The following is a 16,509-nucleotide window of genomic DNA, read 5'->3' as shown; positions in this document are numbered from 1 at the left end:
GAGAGAACATGAATGTGATAGGGAAGCCAGGAGCAGGAGCACATTGGTTAAGGAAGATATGAGTTCAGGTTGAGATGCTGGTGGGATGCACAGATGGAAATGCCCAGATGAAGGTGCCCAGATGGAGATGCCCAGAAGATTGTTAGAAAAGCAGGATTGCAAGGATTGTTGCTTGAGAGAGGTCCAGACTGGTGGCATAGATTTTAGAAATATGGGTCTCTAGGCGGGCTTTAAGTCCCAGGTGAAGACTGTGAACAAGCTACTGGACCTTTGAGAGAGCCATGTCAATAGACCGATGAGATCAGAAGCCAATTTGCAGGGCTCAGTGACGGCGTTTGGCGAGGTCTTGAATGTGATGGTGATGAGGCTCAATTCTTCATTCACTCAGCAACCATGTGCTGACCTGAGTGTGTGGGGAAAGGGAGGGAGGATGTGGGTAAAGTGGGACTGTGGTACCAGGGTGACCTTGGAAGTCCCATGAGGGAGTGGGGGTGAGGGGAGGATGGCAGAGAAGGCAGTGCTGTGCTTTGGAGAAGTCTGAATGAGTTGGTTCCCTTCTCTGAGCTCCCCTGTGCCCTGTGCTCACACACATCCATCAGAGAAGGCTTTCCATAGCTCACAGACCTGCACACACGGGTAAATGGACAAGGCTTGTTCACGGCTGCCAGTGATCATTTGGGGATTCTGGTGGCCCCAGGCCCAACCAACACACGCAAAGACCTGAGGGGAATCAGTCTCTCAGCCTAACTGTGTCCCATTCCTAACCCCTTGGAATGCTGGGACACACCAAAGAGAAACTCAAGATTAGACATCTGTCACTTGGTGTTGGGACTTTTCTGCCTCCTCTACCTAGTCGTGAGGTCCTTAAAGACAGGGACCCAAGGCAATGCATCTCTATACTAGTAATAACACAATCACAACAGTGATGCAAGAGTATCTATTACATGCCAGGCACTGTGTTAAGTCCCTCATACGGATAATCTCATTCAATCCTCCCTAAAGCTCCATGAAGTAGGCATGCTATTATTATTAATGTCAATCCATTCTAAAGATGAGGGAACTGAGGCTTGAGGATGGTAGGTAAGTTGACCAGGGTTCCCAACTGTCAGAAAGAAAACTTGGATTTTCATTCAGTCAAACTCCTGAACCAGCACCCCAAACCATTACCCCATACCGCCTCCTTGTCCCATGGACTCAGCACCTAGCTTAACATCTGGTACACATTAGGTGCTCCAAAAATGTTGGCTGGATGAAACCGGGGAGAGTGAAAGAGCTAGTGATGGAGTGTGGAGAGACAGGGTCTAAGTCTTCGAGGGAATGTTTGAGCTGATTTGTGGATAGGGGAGGCCAGTCGGTAGGAGGAGAAGGCTAGGGAATACCAGTCTGCTGAGCACCACATCCCCGCTGAGAATGATCGGAGGCCCAGGCGCAGCCAGTTGGAGGGCTCAATGAATAAGCCAGTGGACACCTGCCTGCTGGGCTCTGCTCAGTCCCAAGAACAGGCCAGGGCAGGCAGGGCGTGAAATGAGGTCTGGGCTCTGCCCTGAAGGGAACCACTGCCTGGCCTGTCCGTGGGAGGAAGAAGCAAGGCTGGGAGGGCTGGAAGAGCTACAGAAGCTCACGGGGAAGAGAGGCCTCTGGGGCCTGGGTTGGTCAGGAAGGGCTTCATGTGAGAGAGAAACCAGCTAGGCCTTGAGTGCTGAGCACAACAAGGAAAGTCAAGGGAGGAAGAAGGAATTCCAGGCTGGGCCAACAGGTGAGCAGAACATAATGGCCAGGATGGATGGGGAAAGCGTAGAACTCTGTAAGTTGCAAAGAACAGAAACCCACTCTGGCTGGCTCAAGTGTCAAGGGGGCTTATGCCAATGATAACTGAACCTCCAAAGAACCCAGGACAGGAAAAGAGGTACACTCAGACCTCCAGGGGGCAGAGAGCCAGCAGGACCTGAAGCCCCTACTCTGTCTCTCTGTCCTAATATCTGTGTCCCTCTGCCTCCCACTGACACGTAATGCTCTCTTGCTTTCCCTCCTTGCCTCTCTCCCTCTTTCCTTCTCTCTGCACATCTGCTTCCTCCTCCTCCTCTCTCTACTCCTGCTTTTTCTGGACACTCACCTTGCTGTGACTCACATGGCCTCTCAGCTCCAGCCCTCTCCTCCCCCTAACCACCTGACAACTGTCTTGTTTCAGATTCTCAAAAGCATCTGACCGGCCTACCTCATCTGTTTAAGCCAGGTCTCCTAGGTCATTAGCTACCTTTGGGGCAGAGATCTCTCTCTGATCTAATGTTATAGCTAGGGCCATGTGATAAATACAGTGGCCCTTTTCAGAGGCCAGCAACCTCAGATGCTGGTGTCATCCAACCAGCAGTCTCTAGTCAGAGGACTCTGATTTCCTATGGCCAGGCTGCTGGACCCCTTTGAGTTCAACCTACAATTTTGTCTCTTGTGACAGCTGTGCCATTACTTGGCTCATAGAAAATCCATGGTCCTCTGAGACTCCCAGATCTTCATCACAAGAATTGAGCTGCCCCTCCCTTATCCTCCTCTAAACTATCCTCAGGAACTCTGTAGTCCCAGCCTATTCTTCAGACACAGGATTTCTGTGCCGGTGCCATGACACAACAGATTGTTTATCTCACCAAAGGAAGAGTCTAACCTTTCTCAGATTCCCCCTTCTGGCTTCACATAGTTTTTCTTTTGGATGAAAAACGGAAAGAGATGCAAAGCAGAAAAGGATTTTTGAAGTTTGCAAGTTGACATTCCACCATTAAATTAATGCTAACAAAAGCTTGATTTCACTAATCCTGAGAGGAACTTGATCTCCAGATGCACTAGGCTTGCTGGTTCGATGCCTGTACCACGAAGCCTCTTCTACAGCCCAGATTTGGGTGTTTTTCCTTTTTAAAAGACTTTGAAGTTGCAAAGAGCATGTGTCACTTTTTCAAAGCAAACCCAAAAGAAGTTTTGTAAGCAGCTTTGTCCAAGTGAAGGCTAACTGAATTAAATAGAGCAGTCCCTTTCATTCGGATAAAAGAAGAAAGTGGAGGGCGGGCGGGATGCATTTGTGCCTCCACACTTCCCCGATGGGTAACACTGGGCTGCTCCAGGGCTTAGTTCTCAGACCTAGATTCTTTTCTATCTGCACTCAGTCTCAAGAGCATCTTCTCCGAGTTCATGATTTTAAACACCATCTGTACTCTGAAGACTCTCAAGTGTTTATGTCCAGTCTGGACCTCTCCCCCAAACTCCAAAGTCATATATCCAACCGCCTACTCAATACCGTCCCATAGACACCTCCAACTTCACCCGTCCAACCACCAGTGCCTGCTCGTCCCTCAGTCTTCTCCATCTCAGGAAATGGCACGCCCATCCTTCAAGCTGCTCAAGCACAAAACATGAGTCATTCATGATTCCCGTCTTGCTCCCTACACACCCTACAGAGAAAACATCAGAAAATCTTATTGGCTCTGTCTTCAAAATATGTCCAGAATCTGACCGTTTCTTAGTCTATTATCAACACTACCCTGGTCCAGGCTACCATAATTCCTTGCCATGTCATCAATGCAACTGCCTCCTCTTTGCTCTCCTGCACCGACAAAACAAGCAGAGTGATTCTTTTCAATTATGAGTTAGGCCACGTCTTACAAGACTTACTTTGTACTAGATACCATACATGGCATGTTTTATATACATCACTATTCTCAAAACACATTCTCAAAAAATATTCGGTCTGCATTTCCCATTTAGGAGAATGAAGCTTAGAGAAATGAAATACTTTATGCAAGATCACACAGCTGCTCTATAAAAGAACTGGATCGGAACACCCCAAGACCCATGCTCTTTTAATCCAGTTGTAGAAGAAGAATTTAATTTTACCCCCCAGGAAATCCCTTTCTCAAAGTTACCTGATCAAATCAACGCAATCTAAAGTCAAGTTCATAAAAAGAGATCTTAACAAGATCGAGTGAGTAAGGATGGAAGAAAAACAGGAAGAATACCTCTGCAGGTCAGTCTTCCTGACAGCAGCTTATCTTCCCAATTTATTCTATTCAATGAATAATCCATCCAACTTTTCGTTTGATACGTCAGAAAGAGGTTTTTCAGCCAGGTGTTCTAGGGCCGTGTGAAGACAATACCAACCAGGGCCCTATTTTCTCTCCTTTCCCTCCTCGGGATGCTGGTCCTGTACTGTCATTTATTTACTCTTCACATCATTCTGGGTGCAACGTCCCACAGCCTCAGGAGCTCTTTTTATTTCAACAATGAGAAAATTGCACAAACAAATATCTGAGCACATCCTCCAAACATGGAGAAATGTCTGTGCTTCAGAATTCACAAATGCCCCATCCAATCCATTTGTTTTTGTAACCTTGAACTTTCACATTTAAAATAAACCATGTATTAGACATAAGAATTCACTCTGGATCTGAGCCTTCCTTTGTGATCTTCCTTCCTTCATCTGGATTAAAAGCAAAAGACATATTCTTAAAGCATCTAAGCCTGGTTTGAATTCTCCAAAATCAATTTTTGAGGGGTGCTGGGGACCTCCCTAATCATTCCTGGGTGGGAACAATGCCTATTACTTATTTTTTTTCTGAATGTTGAAAGCATTCGGGGAATGGAAAACTGCAAGGCAGGACCCTAGGGGAGGGGCACATGGCGATGGGTTCCCCAAGAGCAGCAAGGGTCTGAGCAGAGAGGGTAACCCCTTGAAGGTGCACAGCATTTGGCAGTCACTTTGGCTCTGCATGTAAGCTTCATCCTGTGGCCCATGGGAACCTATTTGTGCTTTCAATGTGGTTGTAGGGGTTGGGGTGGCGGTTCTGGTGAGCTAAAAATGTGGTGCGAACCAGAAAGGCTCTGAGAAAGGATAGTGTCTGCTATTAAGTGAGACACAGCTCAAACTACAAGAAGTAAAGTTCACCAAAGCAAAGAACCAGACTTGATACTAGCTTGTGACCAAGCTCCAAAAACTCCAGAGAGCACAGAGAAAACCAGGATAGGATCTCAGGGACTAGAGCCAAAGGGCCTTAGCAGGAAGAGAGAGAGTGGGGATCTGTAGGGTCAGCGGAGGAGAGCAGGAAAGGAAGGGTTTTACTCTTCCATAAGTCTGAAGACCCCCCACAGGCCTTAAGGAATATGGTGCACACTGTGAGAACGGCCTTTGGCCAGAGCAGCAACTTGAAGCCACAGCTTAATATGCACAGCTTAATATTCATTTATTCATTCACTCAATAAACATGTATCTTTCCTACTTCCTCCTAATTAGTATCCTTGTCTCTACTCTTGCTTCTGTCCAACCCGATTTCCCTATACTAGCCAGAGAGACACTTCTAAAATGCTATTCTGTTGCTTATACCTTCCGGCAGACCAGATACTGGCGACTGAAACAACTCCCCCTTTGCATCAAGAGCTCCTCTCCCTGAGCCCCGCTGAGCGCGCCCTGCTCGTTCCTCCTCACAAGATCCGCTGCTGACCTGGGACCCCTCACGTGTCTTCCCTAGTTGGGTTAGAATGAAACCCCATCACAAAAGCCTGAACGATATCTCCTTTCATTTTGTATTAGAATAATTCTTTTAACTCTTGGACCTCAATCTTATTTTTTGCGTTTTTCAGAAGAGGAAAAAGGGCAGTGGGGTAGAATGAATGATGTTGCCTCACTGTGGTCCCCATTTACCACTTCACTCTGCCCCCAGACCCTCTCATTGAGGCCTCCATATGACATCGACATTAACAGAGGGACTGCTAATGTAGACTTCAAAAAAACCGCAATCTCTGCTATGAGTAGGAGTGATAGTAGCAAACCACACTGGAGTAAATTGCACTTACTACGGGAAAAAATCAACTGAGTGACCTCCCCTAACAAATGTAAGGCACATAGGCATTTATACACAGGAAAGAGATGTAACAGAACTCTTGTAGCCTGACAAAGACTACCTCTCCCAACGTGTGTGATACACAAAATTGTCCACTGGGGTAAATCTGCATAGGAGGCGAGGACATTGAGGCCCTGCCCCTTTCCTTTTGCAGGAACATTATTAGAACCTCACTGATGTATTGGGAGCCCCAGCTGGGATCTTTGGGCAGGAAGGGACACCGAGGGCCCCAGAGAGGAACATACCATGAGGGTCTGAGCTGATCGCCCTGCTTGTGATAAGAGCCCAGGTGTTTACGGAGGAGGGGTGATTTCAGTGGAGCATGTAGCTGAGGCCGGAGGTCCCTCTCAACTAAGCCACGCTGGCATGGTGGTTCACTTGGGGTGTAAAGCCTGAGTTGACTTCGTGAACTACAAGAGCTGTAACTTTAGAATCTAAATGGTAGGCACTCCTGTGACCCAAGGGAGTAAATCAGTCAGCTAGAGAAGGTTATGCTACGGTAACAGACAACTCCGGAATCCCAGTGGCTTACAACAGCAAAGGTTTACGTCTCAGTCATGTTACATGTGGCTATGGTTTGGCTGTAGCCCTGCTCCATGAACTCTTCCCTTCAAACAGAAGGAGTAACACCTACGTAGGACATTGCTGTTTTTCTAGCAGAGGAAATGGACAGATAGTGATGGCTCTTAAAGCTTCTGATTGGAAGTAGCACACGTTACTTCTATGTCATTGGCTAAAGCAAATCATAGGGCCAAGCTGGACGGCAATGGAGTGAGAAATACAATTTTTCCCCACAGAGGGCCCAGGAGGGACAATCTACCACAGAGAGTTCTAGACCAATGAGGGCATTATCATGGCAATGAGTCACAACTACAAGAAACCTGTTTTCGACTATGACACTATATGTTGGCAACAAACAGTGGCAGCAACATTATTACTGGACCAGCGGAACTCTAGAATTCTCTCTCTGCCTGGCACTTGGCTGTAGGACTGTCCCTTTGGACTGAGTAAGTCGCTGAGTTTATTAGAAAAATCAAAGGAGGAGATACCTCAAGTGGAATATACTGGACTTCCTGCTAAAAGACAGACATATGGGTGCTTGAAAATTTTAAGGGGGATGACTATAGTTTCACTTCAAGTTGGGGATGCAGTTCATAGTAATTAGATACGAAATCAAGAAGGTGGCCTATGGTCCTACAGTAAGCCACCAATCAATGGTAACCATACTATTAAGCACTTCATGTGTATTACTTTAATCCACACAAGAATTTTTAAGCAGTATTATTACCTCTATTTTACAGAAATGAAGACTTAGGATGGTGGAGTATCCTTCCCAAGGATACACAGCTAGCAGGTAGCAGAGTCCTGATTCAAACCCAAACCCACCTAACTCAGAATTTTCTCTCTAAACCACAACATTCACTTGCCTCCTTCTGACGCCCTTCCTCTGACACTCGCCTCTCCAGTCTCGCTTCCTCTTCTAGTTTGATTCCATTTCCTTCTTCATGTTGTTGCCTGCTTTCCCCTTAGACACTCCCTCTGCTACTGCAGGCTGGGAGCCTCTCCAAAGAAAGATTGCCACACTCCATCTCCACATCCTGCAAATCGAAAGGTAAACCCACCGGGTCGGGCTTCAGAGGTCGAGCTTGCTCTGGAGTGCCCTGGATTCCACTCTCTCCCCTCACCTGCCAAGAATGCCCACCTTCCCTGCCTCCAGTCCATCTCTGGCTGCAACTCCACACTCCCTCCAATCCTGCACTGGGAGCTTCCAGCTCTGCTAGAAAAGGGGCACGAGGAAGCAGAGCCCCAGAAGCAGGCCTGGCAGCGAGTGCACGGCACAAGGCTAACTTGTCCTCATTCACAAAAAGAGGCCCCCGTTTCTAGAAGAAGCAAACTATTCAGTGAAGAACAACTCAGGAATTTTAAAACACTGAAAATACTCCAAGCGACAGTCCTTCCGTTGCAGGCCCAGACTGTTCAAGGCCTTAAGCAGCCCACACTCGGCATTTGGAGAGTCAGCAATTACCGTTTCATCTGAACAAATGGCATCCTGAAGCTGAGCCTTGGAAGGGTGACCATGTGCTCTGAATCCAAAACTAGGAAGACAGTCTGGCAGGAGAGATTGCTTTCCCAGTTTGCAAATGTACTTAAAGGAAAAGTACGACCTAAAATTCGTATTATATTTGGTTTTGCATTCAACAAAATTCCTTGTATAAACAAAAATGGACTTACATGAAACTGGAATTGTGCCCCACCGCACAATTAACCTGTCGAGTCAGGCTTACACCTGGATGCTTTCTCCTGGAGGAGCGCATCTCAACATGTGCTCACCTACTGTGCACGCTTTAAATAGACAGTGCTGGTTTCTACTCCAGATAGGGGGTGGCAGAATGTGGAATTCTGTCATTTCAAACAAGCTTTCCAAGAAATTCCCACTGAAATTTGAGAACCACTGCCCTAACTAGTGAAAGGCAGAAAAGAAAAATGAGTTCATGTGAAATGGAAGTTTTAGAATCCCCCAAATGCCTATAACTTCTCTTTAAAAATAGACGGGGCCAGCCCTGTGGTGTAGTGGTTGGGTTGGGCGCACTCTGCTTCAGCGGCCCAGGTTCACAGGTTTGGATCCCAGGTGGCGACCTACACCACTTGTCAGCCATGCCGTGCGGTGACCCACGTACTAAATAGAGGAAGATTGGCACGGACGTTAGCTCAGGGTGCATCTTCCTCAGCAAGAAAAAATAATAGTCCAGTGAATGACTTGCAAAAGATTGCTAGTATGTTATAAATAGGGAAACAAAGGTGAGAACACTAATTCATCAAAACAGAAGAAAAATTTATTGAAGGAAGGAGAGGGTGTATCCTTGGTGCAGAAGTGGGTGGAGAGCTTTAAGGCAGAGGTGTTCAGTTTTGCTAGGTGCCCTCTCTGGCGGGCCGCTGTAGGAACAGACTGAGGCTTGGGGCAAAGCCACCAACCAACCATGCTACTGGCCTGGAGGCAGAGCCACAGCAGCACCCCAGTTTTGTTCAGGTGTCCGTCCTCATCCACAAAGCCTCACACTTCAGTGGCCGCTCACCATACCCCATCATCAGGGCATGGCTCCTCCTTCATTTAAGCCAGTCACAGAGCCCCTTCCCCTTTCCAGCTGTGGGTTTAGGCACGTGACCAAACCTGGCCAATGAAATGGGAAGGCAACTGCTGAGGGGCTTCTGGGAAAGGTCTCTCCCCCACAAAGGAGGAGCTATGAGAAGAGACCATCCCTTCTCACTCTGCATGTTGTAGGGTGCTCCCTGGAACTGCGGCAGCCATCTTTTTACCAGTCTGAGGCTGAGCCTGGAATAGAACCGAGACAGAGATGGGGCCCTGGAGCCTGGAGTCAACCTGTCTCTGGGCTTCTAATTTTGTGAGATAATAATTATTGTTGGAATTGGGTTCCTATTAAATTGCACTAAAAGCATACTAATTGCTAGAGGGAACTTCTTAAACCCCCAACCCTGTGTGTGATAAAAGTGAAATCAGACAAAGAAATGTTTATTTTTGTAAGAGCTGGCACCAGAATTCCTTCTAGAGAGAAAAGTGCTTTGTTGGGAAAAATACCTTGAGAATTCTTGGTCTAGAAAGTGGAGCTCTGAAGATCTGCGTGTTAGCTGGAAAAGAGGTGTCAGACAGGGGACCACTCTACCCAGTAAAGGAGGAAGGGACTTCTGGACACTCTGGAGGAAGACATGGCAGAAATAGGAAGGAGACGTCAACAAGAAGGCTCTGAGTGTGTGACATGACCCCTCTCTCTCTGCTCGGTTCACGAATACCCACCGTGAGTGTACCTCTTGTGGATACAGTGAAGGGCTGAATTGTGCACGCAGGTTGACATGGGGCATTTGAATCAGGTGGCTTACACAGTTGCAAGAGCCCAGAAGACTCGCAGTAGACTTGGGGAGTGCTTTGAACTTCCCTGGACTTTGCAATTTGGGTTTGGGAGCAATCTTTTCTAGAGTAATACTGAGGAGGCTCCAGCTGACTACTGGATTACAGGGCCAGCTTGTCACCCTGTATCAGGAGAAGGCCAAAGGCTTAATCAACACCTATTTATATTATAGTTCATCAGTAGAGGTGCAAAAATCCCAGATAGTCTGAAGAAAAAAAAAAAAGTAAAACCCTATCCAATGTCCAGCATGAAGGATGGAGTATCTCTGAGAGGTGGAGTAGCTGGAGCTACTAAATAGATCTAGGGTCATTCCTGCAAAACCAGCAACGAATAATCTAGTAAGTGTGAGAGAGTGTGGGCCTAGCTGCCACTGGCTCTGGGAGGAGAGGTTGGCTGTTGTCCTCTTGCTCTGGCCTGGCCAGTTGGAAGTGTGCCATCTTCCTGGACCTTGCATCTGGGATGTAACAAGGGGTCCGCTGAGGTTGTCCAAACCTGCCCACCACTCCCACTTCTGCTGTTTCATGGGAAGAGTGATGGAACTGTTAGGAGAGACCCACGAAGCATCTCTAGGGAGGACAGAAGACCCCAAAGGGCACAGGACCAGCTGGTACATCCACATCTTTCTTACAGCTGAAGCCTGGCTCTTGGCAAACATAGGAGGCTTTAGGGAAGAAGCTCTGGCTATAGGAATCAGACTGGAGGATGGACCTCCCAATTCTTGGACTCTAGCACTTGAACAAGGGCTAGCCTGGACACTTGTTGATCTGACCAAGAGGCCTGAGTGTGGAGCAGAGTGGAGGAAATGCCCAGTCAAAATCATGCAACTAGGCAAGACCCATAACAGAACTCCTGGTCCAGGCCACCTGCCTGGAATTCCAGCTGTTTGGACTTGGGCATCCCTGTCCTCATGCTCACCGCTTCAGATGCAACACCAATTTACTTCAGACCCATGCTGTTGAGACACGTGAAACAATTGCTGTTTACTCCTTCGTCACCATGCATGCCAGTCAGAATCCTCTGTGTGCACCTGCCATTGGGTCACTTCCTCCAGCACCTGCCTGGCTGGGATGGGGGTGGGGGGCAATCCTGGTCCCCAGCCCCTCCTGCTCATCCTGCTCTAAGTAACCATTCATCTACTCTGACTCCTGACCTGTGAAACCCACCCAGCCATCTGAGGTCACCCCTGGTCTCTCTCCTGGCCTATTGCAGCAGCCTCCAGCTTGCCCTCCTGGCCTCCAACCTCCACCACATGAGTCCACTGCTCAGAAAGCCAGCTGCTCAGTCTTCTCAAGGCCCACTTGGATCAGGTTGTCCACTTGGTCCAAATCTCTTCACTGTCATCCTCGTTGCTTACAGAATAAAAGCCAAATCCCTCAGTGGGACATCCAGGAGCCTACCCAATCTGAGCACAACTTTCCTTTCTAATTTCATTTCCCATTCTATTCCCACGTGAACCCCCCACCCCGTGCTCAAGCCACACTCAAATACCTATTCTCCTATAATGCTCTACCTGTTCGGATCTTCCTATCTTTTCTTAGTCTGTTTTTTCCACTCTAAAGCCCTCCTCCCTCTCTGTACTCACTGAAATCCTATCCATTCTTCACGACTCAAGACAAATATCACCTCCTGCATGAAGCCTTCCTGGTAGCCCTAGTTGGAAGTAACCTCTCATTTCTCTCTGCTTCTTAGTACCTGTCATCATCTAAATAACCATCCTTATCACTCTCTGCCTCTACTTCAGTGGATTGTTTTCCTTGTCTTTTTAAACCCTCACTTGAACTTAAACTCCTTGAGGGCAACACCATGTATTAAATTGCTAGCACGGTGTGGATATTCAATAAATATTTGCTGAATCTGAGCTGAGCTATGAGATGAAATTAGAAAAGAAATTTTGAGGTAGTTAATAGAAGATAAAAAGAATAGAGAGCCTGGCCCTGCATCCTCCACAAAGCCAGCAGACTCTCAAGGATGAGAGTGAAGAGAAAGCCACTGTGTCCCCAGGTTGGCCACACCTCAAGGGCTCACTACTGGTCCCCAGTTGTCTTCAGCCATGCAAGTCCTGCCACAGTGTACAAGACAGAGCCTTGGCCTGATGAGAAGCAGACATGACAACTGTCCAAACGACAGGTCACCCAGCTGCTGAGATGTTAATGCCAGAAGTGGGTGTCCCAGACACTCAGGCTCCCACTCTCATGCCTCTCTCTCAGGGCACAGCCTTCCCAGATATGGCTCCCCTTGGAAGTGGGGGCAGGGAGACCAGCCACGACATTGGGCTCCAGAGAACAGCACCAAGATGGATTCAGGTGTGCAGAAGTTATGGAGGTCACAAAAGGTCTTCTGTTCTGCTCTGTACACTCCCTGATGTTCCTTTAGTTTTCAGCTTCCTCATTTCCTTTAGAGTGGCGTAAAGAAGGCCCTGTTGTCAGCTTCTGGGCAGGGCTTGTACTCCTGCCTCCACAGGAACCCAGCTTTCCTACAGAACGGGAGGGTGGTGGGCTGCCATCCCCTCCACTTCTCAGAGAATGGCTTCTCAGGGATGTTGGAATTTGCTGTGAGGCATGAAGCTTCTCCACACGACTTGGGCTGGAAGCGGGATGAGAAGGGGGTGAACGGGGTCAGGATCTGGCCCTGGCCCTAGATCCTATGATCCAAAACGGACCCCAGGCTCAGGTGTAACCTGTCTGACGCGTGGGAGCCCACCACCACCATCATCGTCTCACCACCACTGCCACCACTGTTTAAAGAAAAGGGGAGAAAAAAGACCTTTTGAGCGTTAGCTCCTACACATGAACTTGGAGGCTTGTGGGATCACCCAAAGACCTGCCACTACCAATGTGTGACTGATACACCAGGTATCTCAAGGAAAAGGCAGTTCATCATGTGAGGTTGAATGGTTACCGTTTAATTCCACTAAAATCCCACCAATACTCAGGACTTTATAAGAACTCCTGATAAATAATGATAGCTTACTATTATGGGTTGAATTGTGTCACCCCAAAACTCATATGTTGAAGTCCTAACCCCCAGAACCTCAGAATGTGACCATATTTAGAAATAGAGTCATTGCAGCTGTAATTGGTTAAGATGAGATCACTAGGGTAGGCCCTAATCCAACGACTGGTGTCCTTATAAAAAAAGGGAAATTCGGACACAGACACACACACACACACACACACACCGGGAGAACACCGTGTGAACAGATACAGAGAGAAGACAGCTATCTACAAGCCAAGGAGAGAGGCCTGGAACACATCCTTTCCTTACAGCCCTCAGACAGAGTCAACACCACAGACATCTTGAATTTGGATTTCTAGCCTCCAGAACTGTAGACAAGAAAGTTCCATTGTTTAAGCTACTCAGTTTGTGGTACTCTGTTTCAGCAGCCCGAACAAACTAATACACTCACCATTAAAAAATCCTCACTGTAAATCATGATTGCTTATTTCAGTTAATCCTACAGCAACCCAATAAGTTAGGTACTCTTATTTATCTGCATTTTCCAAATGAGGACTCGAAGGCACTGAAAGGTTAGAAAACTTGCCCAAGGTATTAAATTGCTGGGCCAAGATTTGAGCCCTGTTGCCTCACTCTGAAATCCCCGTTCTTTTCTACACACCCATCACTGCCTGAGTGTCCTTAGGAACAATGCTATCATGTGTCTGGGGCTCACATGAGCTACCTCTGGTAGTTGTGCTCCCCGTGTGGACGTGCTCAATTCACTGTTGTCTACACAAATGGGCTTCATGCCGTGCAACTCAGGATAGACAATGCTTGGCAGCTCCCAGATGGCCACACAGGAGCCAGGTGTCTGACAGGCCAGAAAGGGCTGGCAGTTGAAGCCCAGTTGGTAAGAGGAGGCCAAAGGGTGAGGCCAGTATTCATGGGCCTCATAGGCTCAGTGACGGTTCTGCAGAGTTAGTGGCACTGGGCACTAAGAGGAGCCCATGAGAATCCAGGGTAGACAGGAAACAGGTGGGCACTTACGTGGAATTGAGCCCAGAGAGGAATAAGGGCAAGACATGGGGCAGAAATGCAGAATCTGGACCCACAGAGACCAAGGAAGCTACAATTCAAAGTCAGAGAGACCTCAGGGCTGGCCAGAAGGTGGGCTGGGGAGAGGCCATAGGAGCCCCTCAGGGAAGATGCTGCCTGAGGTCAGTAGTAGCTGGTCTCTGAAACTGATTCCCTTGACTCTGACTTCACTGGGGACAAGGCAGAGGAGAGAAGAGGCTTCTTGTCTAACTGCTGGAGAAGTAACTACCCTCGTGCAAATGAAGCAAATGGGAAAAATCCTGTGCAAGGAAGTTCACCCAGCTGCAGGCTTAGAGTCACCTTGGGCTTTCATTTGGGGTTTCTCTGCCCCTATTATGCCTGGTTCAAGTCCAGGGGTCATGAAAGGCCTTTAGCAGCTCTGGGAGGAAGAAGCCTTCCTCATTTCTCTTCTGATTCCAGGCCAGCTTCCTACCAATGGGCCCAGCAGATATGCCTCAGCCACTTCCTTAGTGTTTCCCAGCCCCTATCAGCCAGGCACCATTGCTTCCCCAAGTGTCTGGGGTCTCAGATATGGGCTTACATGCTCGGTGGATGGGACCAAGGCTGGCCTTGAGGAAGCTAATGGCAGGGGACCTGCTTCCGCTCTGAGCTCTGTCACCCATCTTTCCACCATTCCAGGATTTTCTCAAGTGTGCACACCTACCTTTGGTGGGACATGGATAAACATTTTAAACATCATTATTTGTATATTCTAATGCATATTTTGAAAAATAAATTTTCTAGAAAAGGCAAAAGTTTAGAATCTCATTTTAGATTGAGCCTATAGAAGGGAGGGCAGAGGTGTTCCATTCAATCCAATTCAATCCAATGGTAGTGGCTTCCTGGAGCACTGTGCTGAGGATTCTGAAGAAGCATCCGGGCTTAGCAAGAAAATATTCCATGATCAATCAGTGGACAAAAGTGTGGACATGGGGAGTGGGGCATAGGTGCCACACATTTGCTGCTTCCGGCCTGTGGCTTCCATAGTGTTCGTGGCCACCCTCTGGACAAATACCCTGACCCTTGTCAGCTTGTCAGCTTGTCAGCACCGTGGGGCTGGGAGCTGAGGTGGATACCCGAGCCATCTCGGCATCCTTGGCATCAGAACATAGCACATGGACTGGCACATGCAGGCATCCATAGTTATGTGTTGATCTGTCAGACTTTGTGAAGATCATCTCAGCTGTCAGATTCTAGAGTGCACGTCCTAAGCTGGGGTTCCTTTCAATCTCCCCACGCGGGGAAACACCATAGGAGCAACTTGATTCTTACAGCACTTTGGGATAACAATTTAACAAACAATGTCACAAGAACCATAGAGAAATTCTTACTCTTTGACCCAGTAATAGCATCCTTGAGACATTATTCCAAGGAAACACTCAAGAGAGGGGAATACATTCATTCATGAATTTAGTAAACTTGCTAAAGATGTGAGGGTTGAGCAGGCGGGGGTCACTCTGCAGGGCATTCGTATTCTGTCTCGTCAGCAGCCACTTATTTCCCCCGTTCTTCCTCTCCTTGTTTCACTTCTCTGCTCCAGATGGCCTCAGAGGCTCCAAATGCCTCCCCCTCTGTTATAAAGAGTAATTCAACTCCATAACTCCTGCCCCAGTGCTCCCCACCCCACCGCCCAATGCGCCATTCAAAACTCTCACTCCCCACTCCACGAAAGGCAGTGAAAAGTGGTGATTCTTAGCAAAGTTTTCTTCCTTCCTCTCACATATGCTATGGAATATTAGACAGCTACTAGAAAAAAAAAGGGGTTAGATCTGTACAAGCTGACATGAAAAAAGATGTTGATGATTTATCATCAAATGAAAAAGCAAATTGCAGAGCAATATATAAAGTGTGATCCTTACCTATCCGCGCGGTCCGGCAGGCTGCACGCCAAGCAGTCGTTTCCTGTGCAGAGGAAATGAGATTGGGGGACAGGCCACTTTTTTGCTCCGTATAACTGAGTTGTTGGAGCTTTGTTTATTTTACAATGAAAATGTATTAATTGTGTAAGTCAGAAAAAAAAAGAAGATGTAGGATTCCAGCAAGGGGAAAGCAGGCCAAGGATTGCCAAGGCTCTGGTTTCTTGGAGAAGCAAATATTTACCCTCAGCTGTTTGCTTGAGGCCAGCTGCTCATCATCCCCAACTGCCTCAAGAAGCGGGAAAAGGGTGGGCCCTGCTGTTGGAGAGCCAGGCTTAATGCTCTCGCGTTACTGCTGGGTAACAACCCTTTTCTCTCCACTGTGTGGAGCAGCCTTTCCAGACCGCTTGTCTGCGGTCAGTGCACCAGGGTCATGTGGGGCCTGGGAGACCCCTCCTTGATGGGCTCTCCTTCCTCTGGTGACAGCAATGCCAGAAACCCTGGGGTTCACCAGGACCACAAGCTCCTCTTCCACGAGGAGAGGTGAGTGGCTTCTGAGCTGCTGATGTCCTTCCTTACCTTTCTCAGCAGGATTAGTCAGACTTGGCCAAAACCAAGCAGTAACTCTGAATGAAAACAGAACGCCCAGCCTCAATTCTACCTTGCCCACCCTCGATTCCCTCTCCTTTAGCCCACCATGCCTCAACTCATAGGAAACAAAGAGGATGAGTCAACAGGCTGTGGTTTTTAATCACTTAAATGGATCATGGGAGGCAAGAGCCTTGAATGTCCCCCTAGGTCAGATGGGAGTTTCCCTCCTAG

The sequence above is a fragment of the Equus quagga genome, chromosome 14 (assembly GCF_021613505.1).
Source record: "Equus quagga isolate Etosha38 chromosome 14, UCLA_HA_Equagga_1.0, whole genome shotgun sequence".
NCBI lineage: Eukaryota > Metazoa > Chordata > Mammalia > Perissodactyla > Equidae > Equus > Equus quagga.
Note: the sequence above shows the minus strand (reverse complement) of the source record.